Source organism: Macaca mulatta, chromosome 8, assembly GCF_049350105.2.
Source record: "Macaca mulatta isolate MMU2019108-1 chromosome 8, T2T-MMU8v2.0, whole genome shotgun sequence".
NCBI lineage: Eukaryota > Metazoa > Chordata > Mammalia > Primates > Cercopithecidae > Macaca > Macaca mulatta.
The window spans coordinates 12,202,465-12,227,296 of record NC_133413.1 but is presented as its reverse complement, the minus strand read 5'-3'; the positions used below and the strand labels follow the sequence as shown (position 1 = coordinate 12,227,296).

Sequence of the window (24,832 nt, the reverse complement as noted above, 5' to 3'; positions counted from 1 at the left end):
GTTTGGTGTTATCCAAGGTTTCCGGCATCCTGGGGTTCTTGGAAAGTATTCCCTGTGGATAAGGGAGTACTGTACAGCAAAACTCCACCACAATATCTAGGTAGGACCCCAAAAACTTGAGTTGTGAAAATGTGGGGTCATATTATTGCAAGAATAATGAAAAAATATATTTTAGTTTGTACTGTCGCACAAAGATGCAGAAATAAAGTTTTGGTGAAGCTTACTGTTTCACCATCATTAACTGACCAGTCACTAAACTTAGAAAGTCCCCATTGATGACAAGGCAGTCACTTTCTAGCCACCACCACCACCTGCCATCTCAGAGAAGCTTACAGCTTTCAGCTCCTGTGTTTGAGCAGAGGCTCTGGGCTGGAGTACAGGGACCAATTCCACTACATCCGGTTTTCATCTTGTAGCTTGTTGTCATCAGGTTTTACTCTATATTTTTATGCCTGAAAGTCATTGATCATACTGTCATACATCTTTGCAACAAATATATATACATTTAAAATTATATGTGACTGAGCGCAGTGGCACATGCCTGTAATCCTAGCACTTTGGGAGGCTGAGGTGGGTGGATTGCTTGAGCTCAGAAGTTCGAGACCAGCTTGGGCAACAATGGCAAAACCCTCTTTCTACAAAAAATTCAAAAACTTAAGCCAGGCATGGCGGCACAAGCCTGTAGTCCCAGCTACTTGGTGGGCCAAGGTGGGAGGATTGCTTGAGCCCAGGAGGTGGAGGCTACGTTGCATGGAGATCTATTTATTTATTGTGACTGTAAGGATGTGTTAAATTCTATATTTACTCAGTCATTTGCCTAATGGATCAAGATATAAATATATTAAAAATTTTGGAAATTCTTTAATGACATGTTTTTACAATTAGTTTATATAGCTGAATGAAAATGACATTGCTAGAATGAAAGAGGGTCCAGCATCAATTCTATAGCTTTACCTAAAAGCCTTTTACTCAGTTCTTTAATTTCTGTGACAAAAAATCACGTTGTCATCTATCATCTGTGATGATAAATCATTCTGCAGCTGACAGCATGACTAGTTTCTTGTTTATTTTTGTTGAAAACAGAATTTTGAAAGTTGCCTAACTTTTAGAGGTGTTTACTTAGAATTTACTCATTCTCATATTTAGGGATGTAAAGCCAAAGGGCTTTACCAAGACTATCAAATGATTATTAATTATATCTGTTACTCTTTAACCTGGAAAACCTTTATTTATTTCAGTATATTCTTAACGGGTTGGGAAAATCCAACCTGTGCATTACTCTTGGTACAGTTAGTGCTTTAAATATATTTTTATTATGTGTTTCATCAAAACCTTGGAACTACAGATTTAGTCATTCAATTCGTGGTACATGTCCATCATATAATGAAATCAAGCAAAATATTCATTTCATGAATCAAATCAAACTACTGACTTTGTCAGAAAAAAAGTCTGACTTGAAAATTCATGTTAGTGAATTTTGAACTTATACAAATCATTAGAAACCATCACAGAACACCTTTTGTAAATGCTTAGTGAAGGTGTCAAGACTTAATTTAACTTATAACAAGTCACAGTCATCTGTGGCAAAAACAAGTTATTTAGGAAGCAAGTTAGATTGATAAAAGGCAAGATACTCTTTCAATAAAGGTGTGTACATATATTGAACTAAGATGTTTGGCTTTTGTTAGGAATCAAAAAATAACATTAACTTTTACTAGGATTATGCTTAACTAACTAACTGGCAGCTATCTAGAACCTAATTTATTTTCTGTTAAGAGGTAAATATTTCCCATTTCATAAGATGAAGTAAATTGATATTTGACTGTATTTGGAGTAAATATTTCACAATATGATTATGGTCAGTTTTTTTATTTTTTGTGATCAGTTTTGTCTATAGGTTTTATTCAGTGCATCAAGAAAATTCTGATAGTCCTGAAAATTATTCCAAGTACAACTGAAATACTCAGCATCACTAAACTCTTTTTGTTTTGACTGTCCAAGGGTATTTTTCCTTCCAGTCAATGATTGTTCTGTGGATGAGTTTTTAAATAGTTGAAAAAGTGACTTAGAAGAAAAGCTGTCTGTAGCATTCAGTATTTCTTGCTGATACTTGCCACTGTTTGCTGGTGGGACCTCCACCAAGAGTGATTTATTTCTTGGCAGGAGTCTTGGAGAGGGAAGTGGCCAGTTTGTTCAATAAAAATCATTACTGTCACTTTACCACATATTCACATTTTGAATATCCTAACAAGTCTCCGAACATCCCCATTTCTAAATCCCCCTTTACAGAAGTTTAGAACAGGGAAAGTCACAAAGCCCTTAAAGCCTTAAGCTGACTTGAGGAACCTTTCCGGGTAGGAGGCTTCTGTTCTGTTCTCTGTGTTCGCTACCGCCTTGGGGCAGCAGTGCCAAGTGGGCTGGGAAGGTGAGTGGTGTCTTTGTTTTGTAGAACGGAAGAAAGCGTGGATGCCACGGGTTTGCTTTTGTTAGAGGGCTGTATGGAAGCTCAGAATTACCTTAAATTCCGCATTAATTAGGTCATCCTGTAAAATTCCCCTTGCTGAGGCACCCTTTAGAAAGTTTCCAGGTGGCCCTAGGGTGAGACATATCCCACATGAAGACCTCTGGTTCGAAGTGTTGAAAATTTCTGTTCTTTTCGTATGTTCATAAAATGTTTTCATCAGTAATAGAGTGTGTGTGTGTGTGTGTGTGTGTGAGTTCACATTTGATACGGTTCTTGTTTAGAGCTTCCTTAGCTCTGAGAAAACAAGCTGAGTCTTTTGTAGAAAGAGTGGAGCACAAACCTGCCCCTGCCTCATTCATGTTGAAAAGCCTCTCCGTCAGCCCGCCAGCACCGAGCGTTTTGAGTGCCCTTTGATAATGTCAGGAACACCTGGGTTAGCATTATTCCCTCCTCAGTCTAGTGCTTACTCAGTCCTGGGCCCTGCTGAAACTGCATGCATACAAGGTATAGTGTAATGAGACGGTTCTCAGTGCAGACAGCTGAGCCCCCAGTCACTTGCCCCGCTGAGTGTTTCAGCGATTACTCTGCACTTCTGCTAGCCTGCCTCTTCATGCATGAAGAGTACAGTGGGGGAACAATGAGCGTGACTTCTGTTCACTCTGTGTGTCTGGTGAGAAAAATGTGGGAATTCCAAGCAACAACGTATTAGTGATGATTCTGGAAATTCAGGAGAAACAGGTAAAATATAAAGAAACCTGAAGTTGTAAAAATTGTGTTAAATCCTACGTTCCTTACTACAGACGACTTCCTTGTATTCTCCCACTTCATGATTTGATGGGAGAGTGGGAGGGGGAGCTTTTAAAAATTAGGTGTGTTGCAGCATACACATTCTTTTCATCAGCCCATGGAACATTCTCCAGGGTTGACCATAGGTTAGGACACAAAACAAGTCTCAAGAACTTTCTAAAACTCGGAATAATATAAAGCATCATATCTGACCACAAGGGAATTAAACAACATCAATAACAAGGAGCATTCGAAACTAAAGAAACACATGCAAATTAAACAACATGCTCCTGAATGGTCAATGGGTGAAAGAAGAAATTAAGAATGAGATCTAAAACTTCCTTGAAACAAATGAAGTAGAAACACAATGTACCAAAACCTATGAGACATAGCAAAAACAGTACTGAGGGCAAGTTTATAGCAATACATGGCTACATTAAAAAACTAGAGAGATTTCCTTCTCTCTCTCTCTCTCTCTCGCTCTTTCTCTTTTCTGTCTTCTCTCTTCTCTTCTCTTCTCTTTCAAGTTTCACTGTTGTTGCCCAGGCTGGAGTACAGTGGTGTGATCTCAGCTCACTGCGACCTCCGCCTGCCGGGTTCAGGAGATTCTCTTGCCTCAGCCTCTCGAGTTGCTGGGACTACAGGCATGCACTACCACGCCCAGCTAATTTTGTATTTTTAGTAGAGACATGGTTTCACCATGTTGACCAGGCTAGTCTTGAACTCCTGACCTTGGGTGATCCTCCTGCCTTGGCTTCCCAAAGTGCTAGAATTACAGGCATGAGCCACTGTGCCTGGCCAAGAGATTTTTAAAGGAACAACCTAACAGTGTACCTCAAGCAACTGGAAAAGCAAGAACAAACCAAACCCGCTGGGGGAAAGCAATGAGATATAGTAGAATAAGATAAGCATTAGGAATTTCTCAAGGCCAAGAGAAATCCCTGTAAAGAGAAGAGAAGGAACTTGGGGGCTGCAGAGCCAGAATGCCTCACCCAGCATATGTTTCATACGCTGTGTCCTTGGTCCTAACTCTGTGATAATTTCTCCCTGTGGCACACAAGATTTCAACTATCCCTTCTCTGCAAAAGGTTCCTAAAATCTATTGCCCTGACCTCTCTTTTGAGTTCCAATTTCCTGGGTATTTCATAGGTGTCACCAGTGTTTTAAATTTTATACATTAAGAAACAAACAGGTGTTTATTTCCTCACCTACTAACCCCTCTCCTGCCTCCAGCAAACACACAGCCTACTCTTGTGTCACTCAAGTCAGGGAACACCTTCCCATTATACTCGAATCTGCCAGTTCCCTATTCTTTGGGGGTGCTTATGAGGAGGTAGCATCCTTTGTCACACTGCAGGCCTTCTGGAGCTTTATGCCCGTGGAGGAAGCCTGGATGTGATGGCTCTTTGTATCTAGAATGAAAGTTAGCTGACAAAGCTGGAGGGAAGTCTTATGCTTTGAGGAGGTAATACAGGTTGAGAATCCCTAGTCCAAGAATCAGAAACGATCCAAAATCTGAAGCTTTTTGAGTGTTGTCATGATTTCAGATTAGTGATGCTCAACGAATAAATATCAATACAATGCAAATATTCCAAGATCTGAGGAAATTCAAAATCTGAAACATTTCTGGTCCCTAGCATTTCAGAGAAGGGATGCTCAACCTGTACCTGCACTTGCTTGAGTCAGTTACCCTGCATGCTCCCGTGCGCAGCGCCGTATGTTCCCCGGGGCACGCTCTGCAGTCTGCAAGGCTCTGGAGAAAGGTGTGGCGGCGCTTCCTGGCTGTGGGCGCTTCATCTCTGCCATTGGAATAGCTTGTGTTTGATTCTATTCTTATGTCTAAGTACATCTCTTTGGGTTTCTAGCCTTGGAACCATGCTTGACTGTGGAATGGGGTACATAATTCTGATTTGTTTTTAAAGTGTTATTTCTACTTCTTCATGTATAATTGATGCAAACCATTTCTGACATTCTTTAGAACACGTGTGTCTTCTTGAAACTCCCACCTTTAAGACGAGCGACGAGTGTGTTTTTGTGTGGTTCAGATATGTAGGTGATATATCGGGGAGAAACCTGTGTATGCAGCACCCTCCCCCAACCACCCAATTTCAAGCCCAGCTTTTGTGATTCAATTATGAATAATTAGCCTCCTGAGTAGCTGGGACTACAGGCCACAATTGTATTGTTTATATTCAACAAAGAAATATTTACTGAATATTTAATTCTAATTGAGAAAATAAGGCATAAGCAGGGAAAGATAGTTCACAATGTAAAGTAAGTTTCAAAAGAGGCCTGTAGCATGATGTTTAAGGCTATAAGAGATTGGAATTGGATCTGGGTTTAGATCTTAGTTCTGAGACTTGCTGGTGGTGGGACCTCAGCAAGTTACTTAACCTTTATGAGCTCCCAATTTTCCTTACAAAACTCTTTATAGGGTTGTTGTAGGAGTTAAATGGGATATCATCTGAATCATGCCTAGTGAATTATAACTGAATCGTAGAGTAAGATAAAACATCTTCAAATAAAACATCTTCAAAATTCATCATGGTGCGAAAGGATGTCCTTATTAGCATGGCATGCTGGATGCAGGGCAACAAGTCTAGAGCTCCTTCAATTTTCTCTGATTAGGGGATAAGTGATCCCAGATCCTGGAATGGTGTTGAGATTGTTGAAAGCAGCAAGGTGACTTTGGTGTGGGAATAAGGAGGATGTGAGGAACAGAGGGGAAGCCAGGGGCCAGGCCAGCAGGCACATCACTGTGTCAGTTCAGTAGGAGAGTTCACGCTGGCCCCCCTACAAGTAGATCTAGTTACCAAATTGCCAACTACCCATCATCAACTGAAGATGATGGAGAAATAATTACAATCCATGATGTGGCCAAAGTACACAGAGGACAGTATAGGAGCAGAAGCAAAGCTTAACGGACTAGAGGGTCAAAGAGGGCTCCTTCAGGTGGAAACATAAGCTAAGCCTTAAAGAACAAATCAATGATATTAGAAAGAGAAGCAATCTTTTACCAAGCAGCAGACTCAGCATGTTGAAGAAATAAAAACACAGGAACATTGAACACCACTGGACTCTCCAAGGCGGTATTTTCCCAGTGGGGTTCTTTTCCTCACTGTGAAAATAGAGATTCCAAACCTGTCCTTGACTCTAACCCTGACCTGCCACACCTGCATCATCTTCTTGGCTAACACTGAGCCAGATTTCACGTGGCGAGAACTGTTCTGAAATCTTGTCTTAGAGTCCTGACCACGAAGCTCTTAAGAGTAGTAACATTACATTCAGCCCTGAGCTGGCTTCTCAGATTTCCACTAGACTGGTTCTGCAGCCAGTGCTGTAGGGACTTCCCCATCCCACTCACATATACTTGCACTGAAACGAATTGCTCACTCCAGCTGTATAGGTCTAGCCTCCACAAATAGATAGCTTAACAGGCAGGCTCTCATTAAACTTTAGTAGAAACATTCATGGATACCAAAAACTGTGTTTCAGTGGCTCTCAAATCTAATGTATTGACCCTGGGCATGGTGGCTCATGCCTGTAATCTCGGCTACTGGGGAGGTCAAGGCAGGAGAATCAGTTGAGCCCAGGAATTTGAGATCAGCCTGGGTAACATATCAAGACCCCTATTTGTATTAAAATATAAATAAATCTAATTTATCATCAGAATCTATAGAGTGTTGTTTTTTTTTTTTTTTTTTTTTTGAGATGGAGTCTCACTCTGTCACCCAGTGCAGTGGTGCAATCTCGGCTCACTGTGGCCTCCACGTCCTGGGTTTAAGTGATTCTCCTGCCTCAGCCTCCTGAGTAGCTCGGATTACAGGCATGCATCACCACACCCGGCTAATATTTTTGTATTTTTAGTGGAGATGGGGTTTCACCATGTTGGCCAGGCTGGTCTCGAATTCCTGACCTCAAGTGATCCGCCCACCTCAGCCCTGCAAAGTGTTAAGATTACAGGCGTGAGCCACTGCGTGTGGCCATATTTATAGATGGATTTTTAATACAGAGTCCCAGACTCCACTCAGAGATTCTAGGGGGTGGAGCTGGGCCTGTGTTAAAGAAAAAAAATAATTTAAAAAATTAAATTAAAAAAACAAATTCCCAGAGGTAACTGTGATCCTCAGACAGATCTGGAAACCTTGACTGAGAGGACCCCCACTGGGCCATCAGCCATCACCATGGGCCTTGCCGATGGAATCTGACCAATGAGGTTCTTTTTCCTGAGAATCAGTTCTGAAAGATGCTAATTCTTCTGAGCACATCTCTTGAGTGGCAGTGATGAGTGCGCCCCCCCCAGTGACAGTGACATTTCTCCTTGCAGCCTGGCAGTGAGAGCCAATCAGCAGAGAGAGACCTGAGCAGCACGTATGCGAGGCTGCCTAGAGGAGATAAGGCAGAGTGGCCCGAGGCTTCTCCAGTTCCTGAGGCCACACTGCACACGGCCACACTCCTCTCCTTGCTTCCATGAGACGCTCCTTTACTTCTATGACAAATTCCCCTCTCCAGCTAAGGCCAGCACAAGTTGGTTTCTGTTACTTGCAATTAAAGAGCCCAGTGACTACGACTGTCACTCAAATAGCATCCCTAAAGAACAATGAAGGGACACACTTTAAACATGCTAGTTTTGAAATATCAACTTTCTCCCCAAACAACTCTGGAAATGAGCTCTTGCTCAGGGAGGAAAGAACAAAAACACTGTGACTGTTGACTTGTTTATGCAGCTATTAGCTTGGTCCAAAGAATATCCCCTTGTGAAAAAAGAAATTCAAGATGCTGTATTGATGGGAAGAAATGAAGCTGTGGAAGCTCCACTCTCACAAGCAGGGCCCACATTGGCCTCCCCCCGGGAAGAGGAAATACAGTCAGTTCTGTGGCACAGGTGAGCTCCAGGCAGAGCCAATCTCACTCACGCTGATTGCAGCCTGCACCTTCTGCCTCACCCTCGTAATCAGCCAGAGGCTGGCAGAGGTCTGTGAACTGGGCTGAGAGTTTTGACCTGTTAGGTTTTAGCATATGGCAGAAACAATCAACACTGCCCAAGAAATGAATAAAGCACAGCTGTTCCCAAAAGGGAAAACGGGCAAGCTGCTGTTTCCCAGACGGAGCACTCCTTGCCACACCAGCATGCCCCGAGGGTCTTCCTGCACAGGGCACTTAGGTATTCACCTGCTTAGGAAACACGTTCCGGCCTCTAGCCACCATCCCACACCTAAAAACCAAACAGAGTCATTCATCCAGCTGGGGACGGGGAGTTTATAGCAGTGCCTTTTGGGTGGGTGGTGAGCTCAGCTAGTGGTGGCTTACTCCACTCATCAGCCTGCGGCCAGAAAGCCACGTAGGCCAAGTAGCCCTGCTCTGCTCACTCCTGTGGCCACAGAGTGGTCCCTGGGCCTAGCCAGTCAGCTGGCTGGCAGATGCTTGCCACCAGGAGATGGGAAATGGGCTGCAGAAGTTCGGAAGCAGCAAATGTCACCTGACCCGCCTGGGCAACATAGCAAGACCTCGTCTCTATAAAAAATGTTTTAAAAATTAGTCAGGCTAAGTTTTACATGCCTGTACTACAGGTACACATCTGTAGTCCTAGCTACTCAGGAGGCTGAGGTGGGAGGATGGTTTGAGCCCAGGAGTTTGAGGCTGCAGTGAGCTGTGATTGCACCGCTGCACTCCAGCCTGGGCAACAGAGGGAGACCCTGTCTCTTAAAAAGAAAGAAAGGTAGAGTGGGGCTTGCGTCTGTCCCTACCCTCCGCTTCAAACAGAGCAATTCCACCTTTACCTGTTTATTAATTGGACTTCCTATCATTTTGTTTGAAGACGGGAATTCATAACTGCTAATACTAATTGCGCACGCTGTGTGTTGGGGTGCACGAGTGCACATACACCCACCAGGCACCATGCCAGATGTTCCAGATGCCTTGGCTTGATCTCTTCAAACAAGTCCAAGAGGGAGATTCTGTTATGATGTCCACAGCACAGCTGAGGAAACGGAAGTCAACTATCTTGTCCAAGGCCACAAAGCCAGTAAGTGGGAAAGCCAGGAATTGAACCTAGGTCCCTCAGACTCTACAGCCTTTCCTGCCATTGTCCTCTGGAAAGGGCCACAACACCTGAGTGAAGAAAAGCAAAGCCCAGTCTTTCTCTAAAGCAACTGTTCTCCACCTTGTCTGCATACTGGAGTCACCGAGGAAGCTGCGACCAGCGCAGACGCTGGGCTGTCACCTCTGGAGGCACTGGTTTGCTTCATCGATCTGAGAGCAGCTTGGGCATAGGGATTTGTGTTTTTAAAGATTGAAAATCACTGCATTAGAGAAGCAGTGATGGGAGTTCAATAATTAGAATTACATGTCAGCACTGATGTGAGGGTTCAAGATAGGAATTTCCCTCCTGGCACATTACTCAACTGATTGTTTAAAAAGTGTCCTTAAGAAGAAGAAAGACAGCCAGACTCCTCCTGCAGCTCTGGTGGAAAACGGAGAAGACTTTTCCTTTCCTCCATCTCCCCCAGGGCCTGGTGGAGTGAGGCGTTGTCCAGCTGTAAACTGTGTGCACCAGGCGGTCACTGGTCGCTTTTCTGGTGGGGCCAGCAGATAACAGTTGATGTGTGAAGGAGGCAGGGAAGGACACGGGAAAAAGGTCCACTGGAAATCAAAGCCCACTGTCATAATTCTGTCCTTTTTTGAGACAGAATCTTGCTCTGTTGTCCAGGTTGGAGTGCAGTGGTGCAATGAGAGTTCTCTGCAGCCTCAACCTCCTTAGCTCAGGTGATCCTCCCGCCTCAGCCTCCCGAGTAGCTGGGACCACAGGTACATGCCCCTGGCTAATTACTATTATTTTTATTATTATTATTAGTGGAGATGGGGTCTTGCTATGTTGCCCAGGCTGGTCTTGAACTCCTGGGCTCAAAAAGCCTCTCACCTTGGCCTCCCAAAGTGCTGGGATTACAGGCGTGAGCCATCACATTCGGCCATCATTCTTTTCTTTATGCACCCAGTCCAGGACCAAGATAGGTGGAGGTGAGTGAGATGTAAACTCAGCCATCAACATAAATAATGTTTGAATGCCATCTTTACAAAGGGCAGCAAGGCACAGTGGCTCACGCCTGTAATCCCAGCACTTTGGAAGGCTGAAGTGGGCGAATCACCTGAGGTCAGGAGTTTGACACCAGCCTGGCCAACAGGTGTCAGGACCAACCCTGTCGCTACTAAAAATGCCGGGTGTGGTGGCAGGAGCCTGTAATCCTAGCTACTCAGGAGACTGAGGTAAAAGAATCGCTTGAACTGAGGAGGCAGAGGTTGCAGTGAGCCGGGATCGCACCACTGTACTCCAGCCTGGGCGAGAGAGCGAGACTCAGTCTCCAAAAAAAAGGGGCAAAATTAATGCAAAAACATTCATGGTGAAAAAAATGTCAATGTCAAGTGTTGAAATATGGATAGCATCCGACAGGGCTGAGGTTGGGGTGAGGGGAGCGAGGTGAGTCCTGCAAGTAGACCTTTGGATCCTGTCTTTATTTGAATTTTGTGGGGTTTTTGGCATTAATTTTGACTTTTAAAAAATATTGCATGAAAGTATTATTATTATTTATTTATTTATTTTTATTTTATTTTTTTTGTTGAGACAGAGTCTCGCTTTGTCGCCCAGGCTGGGGTGCAGTGGCCAGATCTCAGCTCACTGCAAGCTCCGCCTCCCGGGTTTACGCCATTCTCCTGCCTCAGCCTCCCGAGTAGCTGGGACTACAGGCGCCCGCCACCTCGCCCGGCTAGTTTTTTTTTGTATTTTTTAGTAGAGACGGGGTTTCACCATGTTAGCCAGGATGGTCTCGATCTCCTGACCTCGTGATCCGCCCGTCTCGGCCTCCCAAAGTGCTGGGATTACAGGCTTGAGCCACCGCGCCCGGCCGAAAGTATTATTTTTCTTAAATTGTGTGCCCAACTGTAAAGGATTTAAACAACGTTTGACTTGGTGATCCTTCTGCATTGAGGCAGGGGATGTCTCAGAAGCACACCCTTTGAAAAGTATCAGAATACTAGGCCTCCTCCTGTAGCCCCCACAACCCCACCTCCCCTCAAAAGAAAAGAATACTAGGCCTCCACAAGGCCGGATGGGGTTTCTGTATCAAAGAGAAGACGTCAATGGAGAGATAACCTGGTCATTCAGACGCCGCAGGTGAGGAGAGAGGGACAGTGGACAGCCATGCCCAGAGAAGGCAAACTGAGTGCATGACCATCAGCCCATGCCAAGGGCAGCCTGCAGAGTTCCTGTCTCTGTTGATTCACTTGGCTGGGATAAGTTCTAGACCTGAACACACACCTCCCCATCATACAGGATTACTCACTGTTACCCTGGTAAATTAACCTGTTTAACCTTTGGCTCCCTCGTCTGTAAGATAGAGCTAATACTATACCCCTCACAGTGATGTTTTAAGGATAAACGAGGTAGAATGTATGTAAAGCACTTTACAGAGTGCCTGGTATATTCTAAGTGCTAAAAAAAAAAAAAAGAAAAGACAGTTATTTTCACCTTACCATTAGATTTTCTAGGTCAAGGCTGGGTGCAGTGGCTCACGCCTGTAATTCTATCTCTTTGGGAGGTGGAGGTGGGCGGTTCACCTGAGGTCAGGAGTTCGAGACCACCCTGGCCAACATGGTGAAACCCCGTCTCTACTAAAAATACAAAATTAGCCGGGCGTGATGGTGCATGCCTGTAATCCCAGCTACTTGGGAGGCTGAGGCAGGAGAATCACTTGAACCTAGGAGGTCAAGGTTGCAGTGAGCTGAGATCGCGCCGTTACGCTCCAGCCCGGGCAACAAGAGTGAAACTTCGTCTCAAAAAAACAAAAAGCAAAAAACAAAGATTTTCTAGGTCTGTTCTAGGTCTGTTCTTGTCTGAGTCCTCACATTTCACTGCTCCCTGGTAAGTCACCAGAGGTTAGGCCAAGCCAGTGAGCTTTGATGCTTATTAATATAAAATCTGGGAAATTGTCACTAAAATGAGCCAGAGTTACGGAAGGAATGGAGAAGCCTGGATTCTGGTCTCAGCTTCAGGACTTGTTAGCTGTTGGAACTTAGGTCTATCCCATCGCAACTCTGGGCCTCTTCCTTCTTTATGCCATAAGAGTAACAGTATCATTCCCATTGCTCTTCTGTTGTGGGGATCAAAGAGATAAGAAGGGTGCAAAAGTGACTCAGGGCAGCACCTTCGGATGGAAATGAGCTTTGTTAGGGCATTGTTCTTTCAGTGGGCTCATTTGTTTGCCTGGGCTGGTTCATCTGGTTTTGAGGCTGAACTTTAATGATCTTTGGAGGTGGATTCTTTATTCTGGAGTTTAAAATGATAGCAGAAAGAATTAGCTGAAAGTAACAAAACTTGGACTATGGAATGAACTGGAGTTATTGGCTAAATTACTATTTAAAGTGGGTATGATAGATATTAGTTCTGGTATTAATTATATTACTTTCCCATAGGGAATCAGAGGCATTTAAATATATTTTATACACACACACACACACACACACACACACACACACACACATGAAAAGGAGTTTATTTCTTACAGAATGGTGGCTGAGAAGCCCACAGTTGAGGGACTGCGTCTGATGAGGGCCTTGTTGCTGGTGGGGACTCTGTGGAGTCCTGAGGTGGCTCAGGGCATCACATGGTGAGGGGGCTAAGATTGTTAACATGCTCAAATTGGAGGTGTTTTTAAGAAGCATAACTAAGGGCTGGGCATGGTGGCTCATGCCTGTAATCTCAGCACTTTGGAAGGCTGAGGCGAGCAGATTGCTTGAGGTCAGGAGTTCAAGACTAGCCCAGCCAACATGGTGAAACTTACATCTCTACTAAAAACACAAAAATTAGCTGAACGTGGTAGCGTGCGCCTGTAGTTCCAGCTACTTGGGAGGCTGAGGTGGAAGGATCACTTGAACCCAGGAGGCAGAGGTTGCAGTGAGCCGAGACTGCACCACTGCACTCCAGTCTGGGTGACGGAGTTGAGCCCCTGTCTCAAAGAAAAAAAAAAAAAAGAAGCACAACTAAGGGAAGTGCCTTCCTCTTGGTCCTGCCTAGAACCACTTCCTTTGTTCTTCTGAGTTTGTACATTTAGATCTTTGTAAGTGTCCTATTAGTTATACATTTTCCTTAAGTATGAGTTTGAATGATCACTTTATTTTCTCAAGTGAATGCACTCACTTATGAGAATTTTCGGTCATTTTGACCATAATTGCTTAAAATTCAGACTGTAGCTGCAGAGTCATTTTCTAGCCATCCTTAGAGAGTGAGTATGGTGTAAGGATTGAGACCCCAGGCTCAGATGCCATGCCGCTAAATAAGTGACCTTGCTCTGTTAAACAGGGGCATGCCAGCCCAGATCTCATAGGGTCATAGTGAGAAATGAAAGAATTAATGTTTATAAAGTGCTTAAAATAGTGTTTAGTGAATAATAACCACTCAATAAATGTTAGCCATTATTGTATTGACCTATTTGTGTTAGCGCTTGTTACACTGGTCTGCACGAGGCTAAAACTTGGGGCATGTTCTCCATGGGATGTTCTCTGTGAGTTTCAGCTACTGCTCCTAGTACCCTTGCTGACAGCGTTTTTGTCTCTCTCTGTGTTCTAGTTCTCTGCTTTCTTCCATTCTTCCGTGTCCATGTATAGGATTAGATAGACTACCCGCCCCCCCCCCCAATAAATCCTCTTTAAGCAAAATTGAGTCAGGTGTCTCTTGCTACCAAAAGAACTGGACAAACTCCACTAGTGTGAGAACAGTCACCTTCTATTCTTGTGCTAATTGGTTGAACTCTCCTAGAGCACTGAGTCTTCTGGGATTCTGGCAATGTACTGACACTGACACCAGCAGCATTCTGGGTAAGCAGCATATACCACTATTATCAGTGAACGAATCAAGGAACACGCTAAGTGCACATATATGAAGGGGCATCTTTTGCACACAGAACTGGGGCACAGTTGGCAAGGAGGTTAAATATGTTAGCTTCAGGATACATTTAAGGAAACTGCAATAAAGAGATTTACCCAGAAAACACATTTCAGAACTATGGTGTAATAAAACATAGGTTTGGTCTTTATCCCTGACTCCTGGCACTGAGCATCAAAGACCCTTGGAAATTTCCGAGTGGTTGGAATGTCTTTTGTTATTCATTAATCCTTTCTGATCATAACTAAGTTTATGCTATTGAGGCGAGTCAGGGTGGGTCCTTAAACAGTTTCAAGAGAGAGGCTGGCCACACTACAAAGACCAAGCTTATGATTAGAGGGTGGGAACTTTGGGCTCCACCCCTCAACCGCTGGAGAGAAGAGGAGAACTGGAGATTGAGTTCAATCACTAGTGGCTAATGATTTATTTATTTATTTATTTTTGTTTTTGTTTCTGTTTGAGACAGAGTCTTGCTCTGTTCCCCAGGCTGAAGTGCAATGGCACAATCTCAGCACACTGCAACCTCTGCCTCCTGGGTTCAAACAGTTCCCCTGCCTCAGCCTCCCGAGTAGCTGGGATCACAGGCGCGCACCACCACACCTGACTAATTTTTGTATTTTTAGTAGAGTTGGGGTTTCGCCATGATGGCCACGCCGGTCTCGAACTCCTGACCTCAAGTGATCCTCCTGCCTTGGCTTCCCAAAGTACCGGGATTATAGGCAAGAGCCACCACGCCCAGCCAATGGCTAATGATTTAACTGATCATGCCTAAGTCATAACGCCTCAATAAAAACTCTTGAGCAACAAGCTTCCAGGAGCTTCTGGGTTGGTGAGCTCATGATGTCCTGTGAGGATGGCATGCCCAGAGAGGGAACGGAAGCTCCACACCCCAGCCACTAGCCCCATACCTCATCCTATGCGTCTCTTCCATTTGGCTGTTCTTGAGTCGTATCCTTTATAGGAAACTGTACGTGAATCATCAATACAGTGCTTTGTTGAGTTCTATGAGTCACTCTAGTCTATTAATGAACCTGAAGCAGTCATGGAAACTCCTAAATTTATAGTCAGCCAGGTAGAAGTGCAGGTAGCCTGGGGACCCCACTGGCCCTGGACGTTTTATGGAACTGAGCCCTTAATTTGTGGGACATGACGGTAACTCCAGATAGTACCGGAACTGAACTGTAGGACACCCAGTGAATGTTAGAGAATTGACGTTGAAACCATAACAACTTTGGAGGAACTGATTGTAAGAATTCTCTTCTGAAAAGTAGTCAAGTCCTCTGTTGCCTCCAGAGAACCACGTTGAAATCATTGATAACAGAGTATAGTATTCTATTTCTCTGCTTTCTTCCTTTCTTTCGTGGTATTCAACAGATTGTTTGGAAGTGAAAGGAAGTATATCTGTGATAGGTGGCTAAACCACACCCTGCGGCACGCAGAGTTCTAAGGCCTGATAGGCTACGGGGTGTGATAACCAACTCCCATTTCCACATTCACATATGAAGTTGATCAGATTTGTGATTTATTCTGCTGAAATTCCCCACAGCTGGTCCAACTCTCTTACCTTGTAAAAGTAACATCATGGGATTGAGTACATCAAAGGTGATATAAACTGTAGTGGGAATGGTGTTTTAGAGCACATTTTAAATAACCTATTTTTGGACTTATCTGTATGGCGGGCTCCCATTAGAAAACAGTTGTGAGGGCTAAATGATCCGCATCAAAACACATCAGTTATGTACCCATTTAATCCTATTCTGTTGTACTTTTTTGTGGGATTCAGCTTTCCTTTTCTACAAATACATTTCTTCTCTTTTTTATACTTCTATTCTTACATTTTTGTTTCTATTCATTACGTAACTGAAGTGAGGATTGTAGAGTCAGAAAGGGAGTGATCCCTTTCCTCCCCATCGTAAGGCTTATGGCTGACACCCCTACAACAAAAGACAGGTTACCAAGGAAACAGCACAACAAATGTATTTGATCGTCGTTTTATGTGGCACAAGAGGCTTCAGGATAAAGACCCAAAGACCCAGAGTAACCTATCCATGTTTACATTTAGGGTCAAGGAAGCAGGGACAGCCATGTAGAAATGTGATTGGGCCAGGCACCATGGCCCACGCCTGTCATCCAGCACTTTGGGAGGCCAAGGGAGGCGGATCACTTGAGGCCAGGAGTTTGAGACCAGGCTGGCCAACATGGCAAATCCCCATTTCTACAAAAAATACAAAAATTAGCCAGGCGCGGTGGCAGCGGGCAACTGTAATCCCAGCTACTCAGGAGGCTGAAGCAGGAGAATCGCTTGAACCCGGGATGTCGAGGCTGCAGTGAGCGGAGATCGCGCCATTGCACTCCGGCCTGGGTGACAAAGCAAGACTCTGTGTCAAAAATAAAAAATAAATTAATTAAACACATAATAAATAGAAATGTGATTGGACAAAAAAGGTATAAACTGTTAAAAGAAAAACTTCAGGTGAATTAAATTTCACAGAGTTTAATTGAGGAAACAACAATTCACGAATCAGCAGCCGCCTGAGCCAGAGGAGGCTCAGAGACTCCGGCACAGCCCCGTGGTGGAAGATTTGTGGACAGAAAAAAGAAAGTGACATACAGAAAATGGAAGTGAGGCACAGAGACACAGGAAGATTGGGTATAGCTTAGTGTTTGCCTTATTTGAATGCAATTTAAACAGTTGGCCACATTTGATTGGCCAAAACTCGGTGATTGGCACAAGAGTAAACTACAGTCTGTTTACAACTCCATTCAGGTATAGTTCATGAGGTACTTTAGGTCAAACTTAAAATATGTAAGGAGAGGCCGGACGCAGTGGCTCAAGCCTGTAATCCCAGCACTTTGGGAGGCCGAGACGGGCAGATCACGAGGTCAGGAGATCGAGACCATCCTGGCTAACATGGTGAAATCCTGTCTCTATTTAAAAAATACAAAAAACCAGCTGGGCGAGGTGGCGGGCGCCTGTAGTCCCAGCTACTCGGGAGGCTGAGGCAGGAGAATGGCGTAAACCTGGGAGGTGGAGCTTGCAGTGAGCTGAGATCCGGCCACTGCACTCCAGCCTGGGCGACAGAGCGAGACTCCGTCTCAAAAAAAAAAAAAAAAAAAAAATGTAAGGAGAGAGCTTTAGGAGACTTGATTTAACAGAGCTGATGGTAATCAACTGAATGGGGAAACCTAGCCAGGCTTGCCTGCTCAGATTCTTGTTGGCCTCTGGGTTGTAGCATTTCTTCTTCCTTGGTGTAGGGCAGGACCCCCTCTGGAATGAGGGGCTTTATTTATGAGCAGCTGATACATTGAAATGTGGGGGAAGGTAAGAGTAATGTTTTTTTTTGTTGCCCAGGCTGGAGTGCAGTGGTGCAATCTTGGCTCACTGCAACCTCTGCCTCCCTGGTTCAAGCCATTCTGGTGCCTCAACCTCCCAAGTAGCTGGGATTACAGGTGCCCACCACCATGCCTGGCTAATTTTTTGTATTTTTAGTACAGATGGGGTTTTGCCATGTTGGCCAGGCTGGCCAAGAGAGGAATATTTTTAAGGCTTTGAGGGAAAGGGGTTCTGGTTTCTATGGCCCGCCTTGGGGAAGAGGATTACCAGTTTCTATGGCTTGCCTCAGGGAAGAATGAGAGACAAGAGACAGAAAGGCAGGGGAAGGTCAGAGAGAAACTTCACTCCTAAGGCCTTCACTTTGGGGCATCACTTTCTGAGCTCCAACATTGTTACTCTGGATCCTAATTCATACACATTCCTCAGAAGCTCTGAGATCTCACAGGGTGCCTATGTGCTATGGGTTCCTGGAGCTTAGAGGAGGCATCGTGAAGAAGAGTTGGGAAATGGAAAGGTTTTTGGGCCTTGGAGCTGTGATCCCCAGCTCCGCTGGAAGCGGAAGACACTGTCTCCGGGGATTTGGGATCAGATGGATGGGGCACTCCCTGAAGTCAGAGAATGCAGGAGCACCAGCTCTGTCCTGCTCCTACCTCTGTTGCTATTTGACCTTTTTCCCCTAATCTGTTGGGGTAAGGGGTTATATAGCATCACATTAGGACTTTCCTACATTGTTAAACTATTAATGAGTCACTAAAAACAGGATCGAGGTAATGAGCCATATATAGTTCGCTTAACCATGTTCTATGGCCAGTCATATAGGTTGCTTTCAAGTTTGGCTTTTATAAAGGCATCTGTAAATAAAATATTTGTCCATAAAGATGTTTCCAAATTTAGGGTAAATTCCCACAAATTAATTCCTGAACATCTTAAGGCTTTTGGTCCATTTTTCAAATAACTTCGCAAAGGGCTCTGTTTTCTAAAAGGCAAGGTCTAAAGGTGCATTTTTTTCGTTCCTTTGCCAGCATTATTATAGTTTTTAGAAAACTTTTACCAACGTAGTAGCTGAAAAATGATTGTATTGATTTCATAAATACTTCCCTGATTACTTTTGATGTAATCAAACACTTTTTATTACCCGTCAATTTTGATTATCCCATCAATTACATGGGAACACTTTCCCCATGTAATTGTCTGTTGGTTTTTTGAGACAAAGTGTTGTTCTGCACCCAGACTGGAGTGCAGTGGTGAGATCTCGGCTCACTGTAACCTCTATCTTCCGAGTTCAAGTGATTCTTCTGCCTCAGCCTCCCAAGTAGCTGGGACTACAGGGGGCACCACCATACCTGGCTAATTTTTGTGTTTTTTATAGAGATGGGGTTTTGCCATGTTGGCCAGGCTGATCTCAAAATCCTGACCTCAAGTGATCTGCCTGCCTCGGCCTCCCAAAGTTCTAGGATTACAAGCCTGAGCCACCACACAGGCCTGTTTTTTTGTTTTTTGTTTTGTTTGAGACAGGGTCTCGCTCTGTCGCCCAGGCTGGAGTATGGTGGCGCAATCACTGCTCACTGTAGCCTTGACCTCTTGGGTTCAAGTGATCCTCCTGCCTCAGCCTCCCAAAGTGCTGGGATTACTGACGTGAGCCACTGTGCCTGGCTCCTGTGTACGTGTTAGCCACTTATTTTTTTCAGGTGCTTTGCCCAGCTCTGGGCTGTGCTGCCTCATACAACTTGTAATTGCAGAATGAAACCCACCAGGGATTGGCAACAACTCCAATCGCCACCTAGAAGACCCAGCACGTAGCTCACAGACTCCATCACTTTTGAGGTCCAAGTTTAGAAATCACAGTTGTTAACTAGTTTGTGGTTTGCAAAACAAGGGTTAGGAATCTAGTCATTTGCTGATTCATCAGATATTTTTTATGGGCTCTCTATGAGCCAGACACTGTTTTAGGCACAGTGAAAAAGACAAAAATTTTTCTTTTTATGGACTGTACATTCTGGTGAGGACAGGAAGAAAGTAAACATCATTAAGTCTGTTGTCAAATAAATTAAAAGATGTTCATTGCTTTAGGAAAATGAGCATCAAGGTTTAGGAGTGGTTTGGAGAAAACTGGAGGTTGAAACCTGCTGCAGATGTAAAGTGCGGTCAGGACAGAGCCCAGCAAGGAGGTGAGAGAGCCATGGGAGCTGCCTGGGGACACTGCATCTGGCAGAGGCACCAACCATGGGGAAGAACAGTAGGAAACCGGGATGGCCAAAACGGGGCAAGCAATCGGAGGAATAGGAGTTGATGCCAGAGAAGTCCAAGGGGTGGATCTCATAGGGCCTTGGGGGCCGTTGCAAGCATTTGGGCTTTCCTAAGGGTGAAATGGGAGGACCAGAAGGTTTTCAGCCACAAGAGTGTTGAGATCTGTCTGGCGTTTGAAAACAGTAGCTCTGGCTGGCTGCTGCATTCAAAGCAGACTGCAGGGGGTCAAAGGCAGGAGCTGGAGGAGAGGGCGGAGCAGACAGACTGCTGCAAATTACCCAGAGCCCTCATGTGGCCCTGGAGCTGGTGAGTGAAAAGATCCAGGAATCCTGCAGAGCTGATGGGATTTCCTGATGGAGTGAATGTGCCCCGAGAGAAAGGGTGGAGCCACGGACAGTTTCTATTTAAGACCTCATAGGTTGCTCTGTGCCCCATCGTCCCTTAACTAATGTCTGAGCATTTCCAGAGTTGAACCAGAGACACATTTACTCATGGGGCTTGCTTCAGGTATGAAGGGCATGATAACTAATCCCTGCCTTGAGAACTCAGAAGGGGCAATTGTTTTATCCATGTTAATGAGATGATGAATAAAAATGATAATGACATTGTGGCGTTTGGTCCATTCTTTGATGATCTTCATATATTACTGTTTAACATTTTTTTCTCTACACATTTAGAGAAACTTCTCTAGTAGCGAACTATAGAAATGATCCCTGAAAGTATTGTCTTCTGTTTAACTTTACTTAATTGAATTAAGATAGTTATTTCCTATCTTGGCAACCACATGTGGATCTTATACAAGATTTATGCATGATGTCTTTTTTGCTGTTGTTAGAACAACTCAGAATAATAAAATTCCAGTTCATCGTTGGACAACATTGTTTCCCACATCCGTGAAATAGACCAAAAAATAAAATAAATAGCAACTTCATAGACAAATAAATAAATAAATAAATATATAAATACATCTTTTATCTTTAGCCGTTTTAACCGTCTCATACAAACCAACCATCTGTAGTACAGCTAAATGCATGTACAAAAAAAGTTAGTGGAATGCTCAGAATAAGATTGTTTAATTGTTTTTGCTTCTTTCTATGAGTTTTCTTTTGTCCTTTGAGGTGATAACGAACTTGGTCACAGCACAAGTAAAGTCAGAAGTCGGACAGAAGATGCTCAGGAGGCTGGTTTGATCACCTGAGATCATTAAAAATGGCGGACTCCTGACAATATGTGCAAAAATATAAAAGGAAACTCAAAAATACTAACAAATCTCCTTTTTAAAATTACTTAAAAAAAAAAAAAAAAAAAAAAAAGACAGGGCCTTGGAAGTTTTGATTCTTTTTTCCTCTCCTGTTGCAAACTCATGTTGTGGTTTTGGGCGGGTGGTGGAGAGTGTGTCACCAGCAGGTGGCGCTATCTGCAGTGGCTGGGCCTCTCTCTCCAAGGTGACCATGTCTAGTTTCTGAGACAGGAAGTGGAGGGTGAATAGGTCACGGCCGCTTTTTTTTTCTTTGACTTTTCTGCTGTGTGGTTATCCTCCTCATCTTCTGCTTCGCGATATCAACACCACCATCTTCTTTATCTTGCCACCAGGGGCCTTAGCTTCTTCATTCATCTCCACCCTCTTCCTCACCTCCACCTTCTTCCTCCTGCCCTTCCTCCCCACCTTCTTCCTCTTCTTTGTCCTCTTCATCGTCAGCCTCATCTCCCCATTTTCTTCACTGGGGTTCCCACTAGCAGGGGCATCTCTTCCCCTTTCTCCACCTGCACAACTTGCTGCTTCTCCTTTAAGTGGTTGGTGGTCATCTCAGAATTAGTGTCCACAGATGGACGTCTGTGACACAGCAGGCTCCCCGATGATCCCATGCGTTGGATAACAAGAAAACAAGAGTTTGAGGACCCTGCCAATAAAATGGGCACAATGCAAAGATGGCTTTTCAGAGCAACCGGTGAGCACCTGATGACTTTTGAAGTCGCCAACACTGGCAGTGATTCGATTTCGTGTTCACCTGGCCTTTGTTGGGTTGTTGGGCACGGTGAAGGAGGGTGACAGATTACTGGCAGAAAGGAATCAGATGCATGACTTTGTGAAGATGTAGGATATTTTCAAGGAGTGTTCAGTTATGAGTGCCGGTCATTGTTTTTAAAGGAAGGGATTTAACATTTTAAGTATTCTAGTTTCTTACCTGAAATTTAAAAGAAAGGAAGAAATAAGAGGTCTGGCAGACCCCACTGCAGAGAATAAAATGTGACAAGCGGGTGAGTTGAGAAGGAAACGGTTGACTGGTTTATCTCTGTGGTGGCTTCTATTTTGGGAAAGTTGATGATCACATTGCCTCACTGTTCTGATGTTCTCAGTGGCCTCAGCTGAGCTGCAGTGGAGTGAGGGGGTGAAGGAAGCATGAACGGTGACAGTCATTCCAGCTGCCTTGCAACGTGGCAGATGGGAATAAATGCCCATGAACTGGGAGAAGATTTGATGGCTGCCCATTGCTGCATAAACCTGGCCAAGCCATTTTACGCTTCTAAGCCTCAGTAAAAGGGAAATCATTCTCATTGCCCTACCTGTTTCTAAAAATTGCATGAGTCTCCAAAATTGCAAGTGTTATGACATAAAATTGTTTTGTGAACACTAAAGACCTATACAAATATAAGCCCCCATTGTTGATTTAGCTACAGGGTACGTCATTCATACACATGAAGTATGTTATACTCAAAGACTGTATACACATTTCTGTATCAGCCTGAAATCTGTATTAAGTTTTCTAGATATCAAGAGTCCATTATTTTATGACTGGAATTTTCCTGCTCTGTGCATTTGTTTATTATAAAGGTCATGGTGGGATTTCATTTTTAACCTGTGTGCACACGCGTGTGTGTGTGTGCAATGTCAATAGTAGGAGGGAAAAAAGAAAGGTGACCTAGCCTGGACAACATGGTGAAACCCCATCTTTACAAAAGATGCAAAAATTAGTTGGGCATGATGGCATGCACCTATTGTCCTAGCTACTGAGGAGACTTAGGTGAGAGGATCCCTTGAGCCCAGGACCTCAAGGCTGCAGTGAACCAAGATCGCACCACTGCAATCCAGCCTGAGCAACAGAGTGAGAGCCTGTCTCAAAAAAAGAAAACAAAGGTGACAAGACCTTCCATAACATGGATAAGGCCTTAAAGATGTTCCAGTCCCATTTCCTCAAGTTTTAAAGAAGCTGCGTTCCACGGTATTCACTGAATGATTTCAAGATTACACAGCTAGTCTGAGCAGAACCGGGACAGGTCTCCAAGTCAAAAAACTCCTGCCCCAGCAGGTTTTTCTACCTCATTTTGCTTCTTTCGCTTATTCTACAGTTTTCCCATACATATGAGCACAGAGAGTTATGCTGCAAATACACACACACACACACACACACACACACACATATACACACAAATTTTTTTTTTTTTTTGAGACAGAGTCTCACTCTGTTGCCCAGGCTGGAGTGCAGTGGCGCTATCTCTGCTCACTGAAAGCTCTGCCTCCCGGGTTAACGCCATTCTCCTGCCTCAGCCTCCCAAATAGCTGGCACTACAGGCTCCCACCACCATGCCCGGCTAATTTTTTGTATTTTTTAGTAGAGACAGGGTTTCACGTGTTAGCCAGGATGGTCTTGATCTCCTGACCTCATGATCCGCCCGCCTCAGCCTCCCAAAGTGCTGGGATTACAGGTGTGAGCCACCGCACCCGGCCACACACAAATATTATATAACATTCTTGCCTCAACAGTCTCCTTTCCCCAAGCAAGAAGTTTCCACTAAACCTTGAACAATTTCACTCAAAGCTTTATGGCTAAAAAAGTGGAGGAAGTAGAGAACATATAGTTTCAGAGCAACATCTAATCTAGAATTGCTTTTCTCCTTGCCCTTAACTTCTTTTTAAATTCAAATTTTCTCAGATTTATCTAAAGTAGTATTATATACAGTTGACCTGAGACTGTCTCAGATTTAAGGAAGCGTTTCTGGAAACCTCGCCCAACAACTTCCCTCGCACCTCATGTGGCTGTCCTGCCCTTGGGGAAAGTAGGTTAGGTTTCAGGGTTTGCTTTTAGTAAAGGCTCTCTTTCTTTCTCTCTTCTTTTCGGAGACAGGATCTCATTCTGTTACCCAGGCTGCAGTGCAGTGGCACGATCATAGCTCACTGCAGGCTGGAACCTCTGGGCTCAAGTGATCCTCCTGCCTCGGCCTCCCCTAGTAGCTGGAACTACAGGTGTGTGCCACAATGCCTGGCTAGTGGCTCTCTTATGAATGCTGAGTGGAGGCTGGATTGGTGGGAGCGCTGGCCATTCGCCAGAGGGGTCTTTATTGAGCACCAAGCAAAGCAACCTTCTCCCTCACCTTTAGGGTCCTAATATCCATGCTTGCTTCTCTTCCTAGAATGCATTGTCTGAATTTATCTTCTTTCTTTATCTGTGTACGTATGTATTGTCTTACTCTCTCTTCATTAGAATGTAAGCTTCCTGAGAGCAGAGAGCTGGCTTTTGTTGTTCACCTGCGTACCTTGAGTGACCGGACAGTGGTTGGCACACTTTTTAAAATTTTTAAATTTTATTATTAGTTTTTGAGACAGGGTCTCTCTCTGCCACGCAGCCTGGAGTAGTGGTGCAATCATGGCTCACTGCAGCCTTGACTTCCCTGGCTCAAGCAATCCTCTCGCCTCAGCCCTCCCTGGTAGCTGGGACTACAGGTGTGCACCACAACGCTCGGCTAATCTTTTTGTTTTTTATAGAGATGAGGGTCTCGCTGTGTTGCCCAGGCTGGTCTCAAACTCCTGGGCTCGAGCCGTCCTCCCACCTTGGCCTCCCAAAGTGCTAGGATTACAGGCGTGAGCCACCACACCAGCCACTTTTAATATTTATTAAAAGGACAAAAGGATTGTGGGGTTAACGGGTTGAACATCTGGATCCATATTCTCAAATCACCTTCCCAAAATGTCAGAATTCACTCTCCCATTAGGAATCTCTAGGAGGATCTTTTCCCCTGAATCCTCTCTGAAGCCGAGTATGATAGTTTTTAAAATCCTTATTAGTATGAT

General features: G+C 44.3%; 1 protein-coding gene, 1 long non-coding RNA gene and 1 pseudogene across 15 annotated transcripts in view; 2 read left to right on the top strand and 1 right to left on the bottom strand.

The window, feature by feature from the left end:
- The window catches only part of ERI1 (exoribonuclease 1), a 138,922-nt gene that overhangs the window by 36,769 nt on the left and 77,321 nt on the right, over nucleotides 1-24,832 (top strand). The window lies entirely within an intron of this gene.
- On the top strand, nucleotides 14,449-20,719 carry LOC144330705 (uncharacterized). The gene is made up of 2 exons (XR_013397084.1): nucleotides 14,449-16,445; nucleotides 19,110-20,719. It is a non-coding gene; the product is annotated as an uncharacterized LOC144330705 (long non-coding RNA).
- Nucleotides 20,410-20,493, bottom strand: LOC114680549 (small nucleolar RNA U3; annotated as a pseudogene).